This window comes from Carassius carassius, chromosome 21 (assembly GCF_963082965.1).
Source record: "Carassius carassius chromosome 21, fCarCar2.1, whole genome shotgun sequence".
Classification (NCBI taxonomy): Eukaryota; Metazoa; Chordata; class Actinopteri; order Cypriniformes; family Cyprinidae; genus Carassius; species Carassius carassius.
In genome coordinates, this window is record NC_081775.1 from 30,736,125 (window position 1) to 30,750,094 (window position 13,970).

Sequence of the window (13,970 nt, forward strand, 5' to 3'; positions counted from 1 at the left end):
GGGGTTTTTTGTTTGTTGGACGTTAGGACGTTCCTTCTGTTAATAGCTAAAGTTACCATTTTCAGCCTCATCCGCTCTTGGGTCCTTATCTGTCCTGACAAGTTGTGCTATTTGACCGCAATCTTTCCTTAAAAATCCATGTTTCTAGCATTTGTGAAACGGCATTTTTCCATCTCAGAAATATATCTAAATTACAACCTGTGCTCTCAATGTCAAATGCAGAAATGTTAATCCATGCATTTATGACCTCAAGATTAGATTATTGTAATGCTTTATTGGGTGGTTGTTCTGCAAACTCCATTTTTTTTTCTCCTTTGCTAAATCGATGGGAAAATGTCTGAACTAATTAAAACCGTAGGTGATTAAAAACCAAGCAATGACGACATTATTTTATAAGGCCGTCTCACGCTGGTGTCTGGTCCTGATGAAGCAGTCTGGTCTAGTCTTCTCCTAGTTAAATGGGTTTCAGGACAGTGGAAGCCAAACATCACAAAAGCAAACAATTTGCTTGTTTTTATTTTCTTGAGTCAACAAGAGTTCTTCCTCATAATTTCAGTGCAATCCTCATAAACAAATCTCAAAAATAGAAAAATGAAGACAATGACTCAGTTCTATGGTGATAACTTTTTAATTTTCGTGACTTTAACAGAGAATATGCCAGTATAATTCGCTCTTAAGAAACTCTCCAGCACTTTGCCAATCTGAAAAAAAAAATGGAAGTGAGAAAACAGCAGGTTTAGAAAAAGCAGCTGTGTCCCAATTCACACAGAATAGAAGTGCTAAACAAGTTATTTTAGCCAATGAAATCACTTTGGGGCCTTAAAGGAACATGACGCCACACCTGCTCACTATAAATTTGACTGAAGAATGACTGAGGCTGAAACTTGATGCTAGTGATTTGTTTTATAGTTTGTACAAACATGGGTATCCTTTCTTCTACATAGCTAAAACTGTCGATTCCCATCACAGTACATTTAGCGTGTAGTATAATTATCAAACATGCTCCTCTTACCTCAAACAGTTCAGCCTGACGCTCTTCTTCAGTCAACGTCTTCACCTTCATCTCGAGAATAGTAATTACTGTGAGAACCAACAATACCAAAACACATTTGAGAGATTTCATGGTCGGCTGCAATAGTGTTGGTAAAACTTAACCTACACATTTATATACACACAAAATGATGAATGAATTCCAATAGAGACCTTGCAATGCTTGGGCCTTAATTACCTTTGGGTGGAGCTGCAGTGGTGTAGAAGGGTGGAGCTGCAGTGGTGTAGAAGGGAGGATCAAAAGTTGGATCTGCAGTGGAGGTGGAGGTAGGAGCCGCAGTGGAGGTGGAGATGGAGGTAGGAGCGGCAGTGGTGTAGAAGGGAGGATCAAAAGTTGGGTCTGCAGTGGAGGTGGAGATGAAGGTAGGAGCCGCAATGGTGTAGAAGGGAGGATCAAAAGTTGGGTCTGCAGTGGAGGTGGAGATGGAGGTAGGAGCCGCAATGGTGTAGAAGGGAGGATCAAAAGTTGGATCTGCAGTGGAGGTGGAGGTAGGAGCCGCAGTGGAGGTGGAGATGGAGGTAGGAGCGGCAGTGGTGTAGAAGGGAGGATCAAAAGTTGGGTCTGCAGTGGAGTCGAAGGTAGAAAAAAATCAAAATACTGAGAAAATCGCCTTAAGTTGTCCAAATGAATTCGTTACAATGCATATTACAAACCAAAAATGAAGTTTTGATATATTAACGGTGAAATTTACAAAATATCTTAATGGAACATGATCTTAAACTTAATATCCTAATGATATAAAATGGGTTAATGTACGATAAAATAAAATTCGGGGTTAATTAATTAATACAATAAAGCTATAATAACGCATTAACTTGCCCAGTCCTAATTTTTATAAATTTTTTATTCCTAATTTTTATAAAATCTAAATCTAATATCAATAAGTCTGAGAAGCATTGTAATATACTTAACATTTAAATTTTCAGGTTATTACATGCTGGTGGATGTTCTGTAGTTGTTGTGGTAGTTGGTGCTGTTGGAACCAGTGCTGGTGTAGATGATGATGTAATTATTGCTGGTGCTGGTGGGGTTCTTGTTGTATTCTGTGCTGGTGTAGTAATGGGTAAGGAGGTCATTGATGTGGTAGTTGTAGTATTTGTAGCCAGTCCAGATGGAGCAATACCAGTTTGAGCTGTGGAATTAAAGCAGCATTTGATATCAACCATCAGAGCATCAGTACTGTTGAATTATAATTCCTGATGGTGCAGTGATTCACAGAGTCTCTCAACGTGTTTATAATTAATGAAATCAGTGTTGGATCTAATTTTGTATTGAAAACTATGTCAAAATCTGACACAGATTAGAGTGCAGATGATGTGAACGTTACCTGTGGTTAAGCAGCTGATTGTGGTGAGCAGACAGGCGATGAGAAGAACAGCAGGAGCCATCCTACAGATTCAGTGTGTGTCAGACCTCTGCTAGTGATGTTTTCACTCTGCTCCTCCAGATCATGTGTCTGTCCTGCCTCCTGACAACACACTTATGTCAAAGACAAATAAATCAAAATCTGACTCTTATGTACAGAGATCCTGAAATACTGGATTATTATGCAATGCTGTCAGAATACCTGATGAAGGCTGTTGCCAAAATTCTTCTAGGCTTGACAGTCATTTTAAAAAAATGAGACATGAAATTGAATCTTATTTGCAATGCAGAAAGACAGTTCTTAAAATGAACGAACGAATGAATGACTGATGCATTGAAAAAAATCTAAACTATTTCTTGCACATACTTCTTTTTTGTAACTACTTGAATCTTAAAATCTTTAGACTTAAAGCTATTTGTTTGGTTGGCAAGAGTTTGTCATAATGGGTTAATTTTCAGTGCAATTCACAAATAGAAATCTCAAAAATTAAGAAGGTCGAAACTGTCAAAACAGAAGGGGTTTCCCATCATATTCTGACATTTCTTTACACATTCTTTTCATAGTTTGCTTAAGGCATGTACAATGGTTGAATGTTTAAGATCGAAGCACAAAAGAAAAAAATACTTTAAGCAAATGCAATGTTTTTGTTGACCTGTCACCATAAATAATCAGATCTCATATTAAAATAGTAAAAGTCCTGCATCAATGAGGATTTATTCATTTCTGTTCCTCTCAGTCTTAGTCACATGGTGATAAAGGTTCAATTCTTGTGACCAAAATCTAAAATATCTTAAATTGTGTTCCAAAGACAAACAGAGCTTTCCCATCACCAACAAAGTGCATTTAGCATGTAGTGCAAGTATGTGATCTGGATGCAGTCAAACAGTGAGAAACGCTCCTCTCACCTGTAAGAAGACGCTCTTCTTCAGTGGATGATTCCTCGGCCAAAACTCTACTTCCAGGTTAGTGAGCAATGTCAGAACATCTGCAAAATACAGTAACAAAAAAAGTATTTTAAGTAAAAAGAAAATTATTTCATAATTGTAGTGAAACATGATGGAAAAAAGTACACCTGTTACAACATACAGTATAACTGCAGTGCAAAAACAAATTCTTTTGCAGATGCCATTTCATAGGTCAGCACAAATATGTATTGCACAAGCACAGCATCAATCAAGTTTTCAAAAATGTGTTTTTGAAGTGTTGCTCCGTGTGAACAGAACTTGATGCAAAATAGCCCTTTAACCCTGATACAGAATAATATAAATAAAGAAGTAGAAAATTACCTGTTAGTGGCAAAGTGTTTTGTGTCATTGGTGGTGTTGCTGACAAAAAAAAATAAGATATTTATTAAGTTTTCATAAATCAGAATGTAGAATACAAGCTAATTATTTCAGCACAGATGTCAATCACTTTTCCTAATTCAGTATGAATGTTTCGGAATAAATGTGAGGCAGGTGGGTTTGAAAATCAAGGCAGCATTCTTTAAATCTCAGACAAGCAACATCACAATAACTATTTTTGCAATGACGGTTGTTATTCAATCCAGAGAAGCACAGAAATGATCTCCAAACCCAAATTTGTCAAGAGCTTGAAATATGAACTTGTGCTCAAGCGAATCAAAGGCTTTGTAGAAGTCTAAGAAAAGCATGAAACTGTTATTAGGAATGAGATTATGTTACTTGTTATTTGCGATTCATCAATAATAGAGTTAAGGAAGTCTTTAATTCTTCTTGCTAAAACTGAAGCTAAATTTTTGTAATCATTATTTAAGAGGGTGATTGGCCTCCAGTTTTCTAGACACTCTTTATCTTTGTTGGGTTTGGGTATCAGGGTGATAACTCCTTGTGTCATGGTTGGTGGAAGTGCTTCCAATTCAAGACTTTCTTCGAATACTTTTAATAAGAAAGGAGATCTTATTACATCTTATGTATATACATCTTATATAGCTCAGCGGTTAGACCATCACTGCCTGGACTTTTATTGTTTTTTTAAACTCTTAATTGCCTGTTCAATTTCTGATTGAGATATATCACCGTCACAAGCTTCTTTATCTTCTAATGAAATAACTTTATTTTGATTGACAGCATTAAAAAACAATTTGGCTGAATTATCACAATATCTTGATGTGTATAAGTTATTATAGAATTATAAGTATATAACAATGATCTCAATGTATATAACAATAAGTAGCTATTTCTTTAGGCTTATTAAGAACTCTATCATTTGTTTGGAGACGATCTATAGAGACATTCATAGCATTGGATCTTTCTGAGTTCTGTTCTCCTTCTTCCAGCCATTTTTTCCTGGATCTAACATATGCTCCCTTAGCTTTGGATCTGTACAGGTCATCTAATTTATTCTGTAGATTAGAGTATTCAGTGTTTTGAGTCTCTGTCAATGGTTCCCCAACTGATAAAGAAGAAAGCTGTGAAAGAACGTCATCTTGAATTAATCTGTTTTGTTTTGCTATAATACTTCCAAATTTTTGTAAGAATTTCCCTAATTCATATTTTAGAAGCTCCCAATTCAGTCCATAAGATTTTTCTAATTCAGCTCTTTCCCAATAAATTTGGATTAACTCATCAATCTGTTCTTTGACCTTTTCATATTTAAGAAGAGAATTGTTAAGTTTCCAAAGTGACGCTTTAGAAGTATTAATTGTAGTATTTTGTGATAAATTAATTGAAATATAAATGGCATTATGGTCAGTCAGTGGACTGTTACTAATATTAATAGAGATATTATTATTTATTAATGTTTTAGAGATCAACCAATAATCGATTCTAGATTGCCTCGAACGGTCTTTGTTACACCAGGTGTACTGTATTACATCCGGGTACATTTCTCTCCATATGTCAACTAAATCAAATTTATCCATAAACGCAATCAGATTTGAGTTTGGAGAAGCTGCTTTCCTTGGAGGGTGTCGATCTAGCATGTTATTCATTACTATGTGAAAGTCACCACCTAAAATCAGAAAAGCAGTAGGATATTTTCCTAATGCAGATGAAAGTTTATGATCTAGCGTGTTTAAGAAAGTGCAGTTTTCCCCAACAGAGTTGTATCCATAGATGTTGATAATAATTACTATAAACTGATTAATAACTACTACTATTAGCAGGAAGTGACCTGAAGGATCAATACTGGTTTCCAGAATACGACCATTAAAATTATACTTCATAATCCCTACTCCAGCAGAATATTCTGACCCGTGTGATAACCATATTTCATTGCCCCACTGTGACCTCAAAGAATTTGGAGTCTTTAGCTGTACAGTGACTTTCCTGGAAAAAACAGAAATCTACTTTGTGCCTCTTAGAAAACAAAAATAAGGCCTTCCTTTTAACATTATTTTTTAAACCTCTGGCATTTAAAGAAAACAAAGACAAAGATATAAAAAATAAAGAATATAAAACCTTAAGAACTAGGTATAGAACAAGATATCAATTAGAACAGAAGAAACTTCTCTAGAATAAGACAAAAAAGCGATAAATCGCCTGACTCTGTGAAATAAGTATTATAATGAGTAAAAGTCCGTTTTCTTTTTCCTTAATTGCAGTTCTTTCTCACTTTCGTTCTTTCAGTCACATGACTTTAATTTTTGTTCAAAACGAGGGCTCATTCTTATTGACAGCTAAGGATAGTTTCAAAAGTAAATATTCAGTACTTTATGAAAAATGTTCTAAACGATTAAAAGCCAAAATAAAAATATGAACTGAAGATCCCGCACATGAAGATTTAAAAAAATATGTACTTAGATCAGCAAATAAAGTATTATTATGTTCCCTTGTACATGTGTTAACTATAAAATAAGTTGGCCGAACCCCCAATCATTTGAGTCAGATCGGGACGTCAGAGCGGGTTCGCGAATCATTTGAGTCAGATCTCGACTTCAGAGCGGGTTCGCGAATCATTTGAGTCATTTGAGTCAGATCGCGACTTCAGAGCGGGTTCGCGAATCATTTGAGTCATATGAGTCAGATCGGGAGGTCAGAGCGGGATCGCGAATCATTTGAGTCATATCGCGACTTCAGAGCGGGTTCGCGAATCATTTGAGTCATATGAGTCAGATCGCGACTTCAGAGCGGGTTCGCGAATCATTTGAGTCATATGAGTCAGAACGGGAGGTCAGAGCGGGATCGCGAATCATTTGAGTCAGATCGCGACTTCAGAGCGGGATCGCGAATCATTTGAGTCTGATCGCGACTTCAGAGCGGGTTCGCGAATCATTTGAGTCATACGAGTCAGATCGGGATCGCGAATCATTTGAGTCATATCGCGACTTCAGAGCGGGTTCGCGAATCATTTGAGTCATATGAGTCAGATCGGGAGGTCAGAGCGGGATCGCGAATCATTTGAGTCAGATCGCGACTTCAGAGCGGGATCGCGAATCATTTGAGTCATGAGTCAGATCGAGGTCAGAGCGGGATCGCGAATCATTTGAGTCAGATCGGGAGGTCAGAGCGGGATAGCGAATCATTTGAGTCAGATCGCGACTTCAAAGCTGGTTCGCGAATCATTTGAGTCAGATCGCGACTTCAGAGCGGGTTCGCAAATCATTTGAGTCATATCGGGAGGTCAGAGCGGGCTCGCGAATCATTTGAGTCAGATCAGGACTTCAGAGCGGGCTCGCGAATCATTTGAGTCATATCTGGACGTCAGAGCGGGTTAACGAATCATTTGAGTCAGATCGCGACTTCAGAGTGGGTTCGCGAATCATTTGAGTACCCAGCCGGCATTTCAACGTTGAAACAACGTCATGTCCATGGTTGAATCAACGTTGAATTACCTTTCGATTTTGCAAATTGGATCAACGTTGAAAACACGACGTGGATTCACCGTTGAAATCGCGACGCTGTTTCACCGTCTTACCTTCATTACGGGTGAATTAGGGTCGTTCTGCAGACCTTGGATGAAAGCTGAATGAGGTGTTGACTTTGAAAAATTAATCAACGTAACACGACGTTGTTTCACCGTCGTACCTTCATTACGGGTGAATTAGGGTCGTTCTGCAGACCTTGGATGAAAGCTGAATGAGGTGTTGACTTTGAAAAGTTAATCAACGTAACACGACGTTGTTTCACCATTGTACCTTGCACCGTGTATAAAGACACAATTGTATGTTTAATTAGATCCTAGTTGGCATTTAGATCAACGGTACAAATTTTGTAAAATGTTTTTGCATATAAATGCATATTTTTTGCAGCACTTGCAAGACAAAACCTTGTACCTTTAGGACTGAAACCAGTGGATCTTTTATTTTGGTGGAAAACTACAGTTTCTGTCAAAAACACGTTTTAGTAATGTGTCTCATTACAATAGATGTGTACATTTGAGCAATGAAAATGTGTTGCACAGTTCAAGAAGGGAACCTTCAACCAGTTGATTTCTAACGGGAACCCCCCCAGATTGTGTCTTTACCGTGGGGCATGCAGAATGAGATTTCTACCGAAGGGGACTCTAAAATGTTAGAACCAGCAGCCTCGTGCATACAGTGTGGTTGTGCTTCGGGTGATCCTTGAAAGTGTCCTAGCGCTAGGTCCTTTCTGACGCCGTCCCCTCCACTCTCTCCCCCTTGTGCACTTTCTGTACCGTCCTGTATAAACATTTACATTTAATCATTTAACAGACGATTTTATCCAAAGCGACTTACAAATGAGAACAATAGAAGCAGTCAGGTCAACAAAAGAACAACAACAGTATACAAGTGCCATGACAAGTCTCAGTTAGTCTAGTACAGAACACATAGCCAGTTTTATTTTTTTTTTTTTATATATATTAAAGACAAGAAAACAAGGAAAGTGCTGGTATTAGTTGGTTAAGTTCAGGTGAAAAAGATGGGTCTTTAGATGTTTCTTGAAAATGAGTAAAGACTCAAATCTGTACGAATTGAGATTGGGAGGTCCTTCCACCAGCTCGGCACAGTCCATAATAAGGTCCTTGAGAGTTATTTTGAACCTGTTTGGGATGGCACCACAAGGCATTCACTTGCAGAGCGCAAACTTCTGGAGGGCTCATAAGATTTAACCAGTGAGTTTAGGTATGTTCACAATGTTTCACAATAACTTTGATATTGTGAAATATATTTAACTGAATACAAAATAAATCACACAATATTTTCACTTTACAGTTCAGCAACAGTGAGGTTGGAAACAAAGTGGACAACACTTAAACACTTATTTAATGTATTCAGATGAAAATGTACAATATTAACAAATTATTCACAAGCAGTGTTTTCAGAGCCCCCAGTTACACTGTTTTGATCAGAACACTAGCAATACAGTGTAGTAAAATAAGTAAAATCAAATTCAGTACATTTTTATTAAACTAAGCTCAATCAGAACCTATCACAAAAGATCACTGAATCTCTAGCAGAAGTGACAATGCAATGTAGCAGATGAACAATTTCTTACCAATGTTTCAAGAACAAGCTACAAGGGGAAAGAAGAAATGGTTTACTGAAAAGTTCTTAAAAAGCAGGATTTCATATTATACCATTTCTTTAAACCATTGGTTCTCAAACTTTTTAAAACCAAGTATCACTTCAGAAAATATTTGTTATTAAATATTAAGTTCCACCACAATGACCAACATTAAATTTCAGCAGCGTAGCAGGCCTAACTATTCAGCTACAGCTCTACAGATAAAAAAATAGGCAATTTTATTCTAATAAGAATATTAATTGTTGTCAGACACTTTACCATGGTAAATACAGTTTGAACATTAACACTACATTGTGCTTACGTACAGGTAAATGAAAAAAAAAGTTTAAATTAAAATGTAATTTTAAATGTAATTATGTAACAGAAGTTACAAAACTGTACTGTACATTAACTGTAATATACTTAAATGTGCAAAAAAAAACCTTACTCAAAGATTAAATTAAAATGTATTAACATTAATTAGTTTAATTTATTGATTCACCTGCGTAACAACTAGAGGGGGCCTGACACTTGAGAACCATGGCATTAAACAATCCTATTCATTTTCATTAATTCATTAAAATTGTACCGACATTTGCACTTATATGTTTCAGAAAACACTTTGAAACTATTATAATAATAAAAAACATATATAACACACCTAATGCATGGGATTCATATCAGGAAAATGTGGAAAAATGTCTAAAAGACAGATATTAACACATATAACTTACCTTACCAGCAACACATTAGGAGAGCATTTAACTTGATCATCTGTGATAAAGCAACGCAAAAATATACACACGGGTATTTATTTATCTGCAGGTTAACGTACACGTCCTTTAAGCTAAGTTACCCATTTGTAAACTCTGGTTATACTTTACTATTTTCAAAAGATAATAAAGATAGCGATTTTCTTACCTAATTTTGCCAGTATGTTTGCAGGACCTCGCAGAACACATCTGACCCTTCTTGTGTTCACAGTTTTTGTTCTCCATTGACACGTCACGACTCAAATTCGCTCAAAATAAAAAAATATTTACAGGAAAATATTAAATAATTTGGGACCGACCGAGCAGTCAGTTATAACGACCAGCAGCTCACAGTCAGCCGCTTCACTCACAGAAAGACGACACGACAACGGTCATATTTTTAAATGAAGAAAGGCGCGAACCGATTCATTGTCCAGTTTCCTGAATGACAGCCAGATTAACCAATCATGATCAAAGTAATAAAATAAAGCTACCAATGGGGGTTGTTTCACTGTGATAAAGCAGCGAAATGTATATAGTTTTATTGTTGTTAATGATGATAATATTTAACATATACCTTTAGATTTTAGAATAGGTATCATGAGTAAGATATTTAAAAATGCTATTAAAATAATAATAATCTTAAATAATTTAATATAAATAATTTAAAATCTTGTTAACCTTTTTCAACCATTTAGCATTAAACATTTTTAACGTTGTTTCATTAAAACAACTGACCTTATTTCAACCATATTTCAATGTTGAAAGTTGGTCATGTGCTGGAAGTTTTTAAACCGTTCATCTGTAAACGTTGTTTCAACGTTGAAACCACAACTGACCTTATTTCAACCATATTTCAACGTTGAAGGTCGGTCATGTGCCGGCTGGGTAAGATCGGGATCAGTCAAGTCAAGTCTGCTTTGTCAATTCTTCCACATGTACAGAACATTCATAGAGAGAATCGAAATTGCGTTACTCTAAGACCCCCGGTACATACAGATAACACTAACAGTAGAGCCTAAAAATCGAGATCAAATATAAAATACAGCTATAAAATAAGGGAATGTAAAAAAAGACATAATAAAATTAAAGGCACATGGCAGATAGAGTGCAAATCAGTGAAGTGAACAAACAGTGGAGATAAAAAGATCTTTAGTGCAAAAAAAGCTTATTCAGAATCAGAAAGAGCTTTATTGCCAAGTATGCTTGTGCATGCAAGTAATTTGTTTTAGTGACATAAGCTTCCAGTACACAGAGACAACAACATACAGACAAAAAAACAATTGTGCTATAAATGATAATGGAATAGGATTGAGTAAGATGCAGGGATTTACTAGGATGGAGGGGTAACAAATAAATATAATTTTTATTTTATTAATTTTATTGCAAAGGGGGAACATTTAACTGTTCATGAGGTAGATTGCCTGGGGGAAGAAAATGTTCTTGTGCCTGACTGTTCTGGTATTTGCGGCTCTGAAGCGCCGGCTAGATGGCAAAAGTTCAAAGATGGGGTAACTTGGATGTGAGGGATCCAGACTGATTTTCTGAGCCCTTTTCCTCACTCTGGATGTTTACAGTTCTTGAAGGGTGGGCAGGGGAGCACCAATAATAGATGTGTGGTATGGCGCGTTGCATGCGCCATACCACACAGTGATGCAGCTCGTCAGGATGCTCTCGATGGTGGCTCTGTAGAAGGTGTACATGATGGGGGGCGGGGCTCTGGCTCTCCTCAGTTTGTGGAGGAAGTAAAGACGCTGTTGTGATTTCTTGGCCAGTGCTGCTGTGTTTTCAGTCCAGGAGAGGTCCTCTGTGATGTGCACACCCAGGAACTTGGTGCTGCTCACTCTCTCCACAGTCGCACCGTTGATGGTCAGAGGAACGTGCTGAGTGTGTGCTCTCCTGAAGTCAACAACAATCTCCTTCATCTTCTCCACGTTCAGAGAGAAATTGTTGTCACTGCACCATTCGGCCAGGCGGCTCACCTCGCTCCTGTAGTTTGTCTCATCTTTAGCCCTATTTGGATGGGACTAGTTTTCTAAAACTACGTTTGAATTTCGATTCTTACCACCTGACGTTTGCGATTTTCATGTACCAATTCGAACGGGACTAACGTCTCTGTGTTTATTACAGAAGTGGGGGGTCTGATTTGTGCATCTGGGCGTCACAGAGATCACAGCGCTCTGTATGCGTGCATGCATTCATTCAGAATGATTGCCATTAGTATTATTACACAATAAATACTAAATGGCTAGTATAGCAAAACCATGTTAATGTGTGGTTCCTTTTGTTTAACTTGTTTTCCTTTTTTGTGTGTGTGTGTGTGTGGTAGGCTAAACCTACCGTATGTTTAATTTTCATAAAGGTACATATGTAATTAAAACATTATGTAACTGAGTGCATAAATTAACGTGAGCAATCTTACCTGATGCTGATATTACAATAGCCGGTATTAACAGTTTACGTGATCTTGCTCTTGATTTTATTATTTTTATTATTTTTTTATTATTATTTCTTTGCCGGTAAACAAATATATCAAACATGCGCGCGGTAAGAGCATCTACGGTAATTCAAATTGGCCAAAACACACAAGAAAACGCGTTGTGAAATAAAATATCACCGGCAATCACAGACATTCGCATTCAGACGGGATTAGTTTTCTCAGAGGATCACTGAGTTTGCTGAAAAACAGTAGGTAATTTGCTCTGGAATTATCACAGAGGTTGTGTGAGAAAAACACAGACGTGGCAGATTCGGACAGAATTAAAATCACCAAGTACGTCTGTGAAACACATATTTCTCTAACGACCCCCTGAAAACTAGTCCCATCCGAATAGGGCTTTTGATGAACAGCGGGCACTTAATAATCATAAACTCCAGCAGTGGGCAGTGTTTGCAGATCACAAGAGTATTGCGACTTCAGAGCAGGTTCGCGAATTATTTGAGTCATTTTAGTCAGATCGCGACTTCTGATCGGATTCGCGAATCATTTGAGTCAGATCGCATCTTAAGAGTGGCTTCGCGAATCTTTAAGTCATTTGAGTAAGATCGGGACTTCAGAGTGGGCTTGCAAATAATTTGAGTCATTTGTGTCAGATCGCGACTTCAGAGCGGGCTCGCGAATCATTTGAGTCGTTTGAGTCAGATCGGGACTTCAGAGCGGGCTCGCGAATCATTTGAATCGTTTGAGTCAGATCGGGACTTCAGAGCGGGTTCGTGAATCATTTGAGTTGTTTGAGTCAGATCGCGACTTCAGAGCGGGTTCGCGTATCATTTGAGTCGTCTGAGTCAGATCGCGACTTCAGAGCGGGTTCACGAATCATTTGAGTAATTTTAATCAGATCGCGACTTCAGAGCGGGCTCGCGAATCATTTGAGTCGTTTGAGTCAGATCGCGACTTCAGAGCGGGTTTGCGAATCATTTAAGTCGTTCGAGTCAGATCGCGACTTCAGAGCATAGACAGTAAAAGGCAGGTGTGTGAAGTAGAGGGTGACGGTAACACGGGAGTGGATTTTCAAATCTCTCCCATCCTCCTCCCGCAAAAAAAAAAATCCCGTCCAGTCCCAATCCCACGAAAAAAAAAAAACTGGGGGGAATTAGGAAATCCCGTCCCATTTCCCGGAATGACTCACGTTCTCTCCCACTCCCATGTTGTATTTATTTATATTTTTCAGCCGGAATCCTTCAGTTACAGTGAAAATTTTCGTTGTTTCGTTTCGTTGTTATTCTGAGTGCACACAAATAATCGTATGCGGATTAGAAAGATTTATTACTTTTATCTGTATGACCAAAAATGTCGGAGTATTTTAAGAGCAAGTGGGAGGACTGGTGCCTCCATCTGTCCTGCTGTGAGCGCGCTGCTGTTCTATGTCCACACACACGGTAATAGACCGCGCACATTTCTGTAGGTTAACATTAGATTGAGCGGCCATGTAAAGTTATTACTACATACATCTTTTAGATAAAAAGCTATATTTGAGGTCTATGAATAATAGGTGGGCTTTTGGATGTCCTGCCCGATGTAGGCTACTGTATTACCACATAGACCAGCCGTAAACGATCTGTCCTTCACCAGCCACATTAAAGCAAACAGGAGGAGAGCATCTGGCACGCCCATTGCTCCAGGCTGCAGCTATCCCTACTTGAATGCTCCATGTGAAAGCGCGCAGGTGATGGAGGTTTACCGCTGATTACACAACCGGCTTTACTGACAAGATAAATTAAATATCGCGTGTGATTTATCGTGCAGCCCAACTGCCTAAAATATAAAGTATTGCTCACTAAACCAAACTAACAAGACACGGGTTAACAGGCTAGATATCGGCCTACTCGGACTACATAGCGCTTGCAGAAAATATCATAATACACAAAGACAATGT

The 13,970-nt window shown here is 37.9% G+C and overlaps 1 long non-coding RNA gene across 1 annotated transcript; it reads right to left on the minus strand.

Annotated features, from left to right (window-relative positions):
* Positions 1-530: 530 nt before the first annotated feature.
* Positions 531-1,295, minus strand: LOC132097260 (uncharacterized). Its single transcript, XR_009422710.1, has 3 exons — positions 1,229-1,295; positions 1,013-1,080; positions 531-701 (listed from the first exon to the last, which is right to left on the minus strand). It is a non-coding gene; the product is annotated as an uncharacterized LOC132097260 (long non-coding RNA).
* Between the last annotated feature and the right edge of the window lie 12,675 nt (positions 1,296-13,970).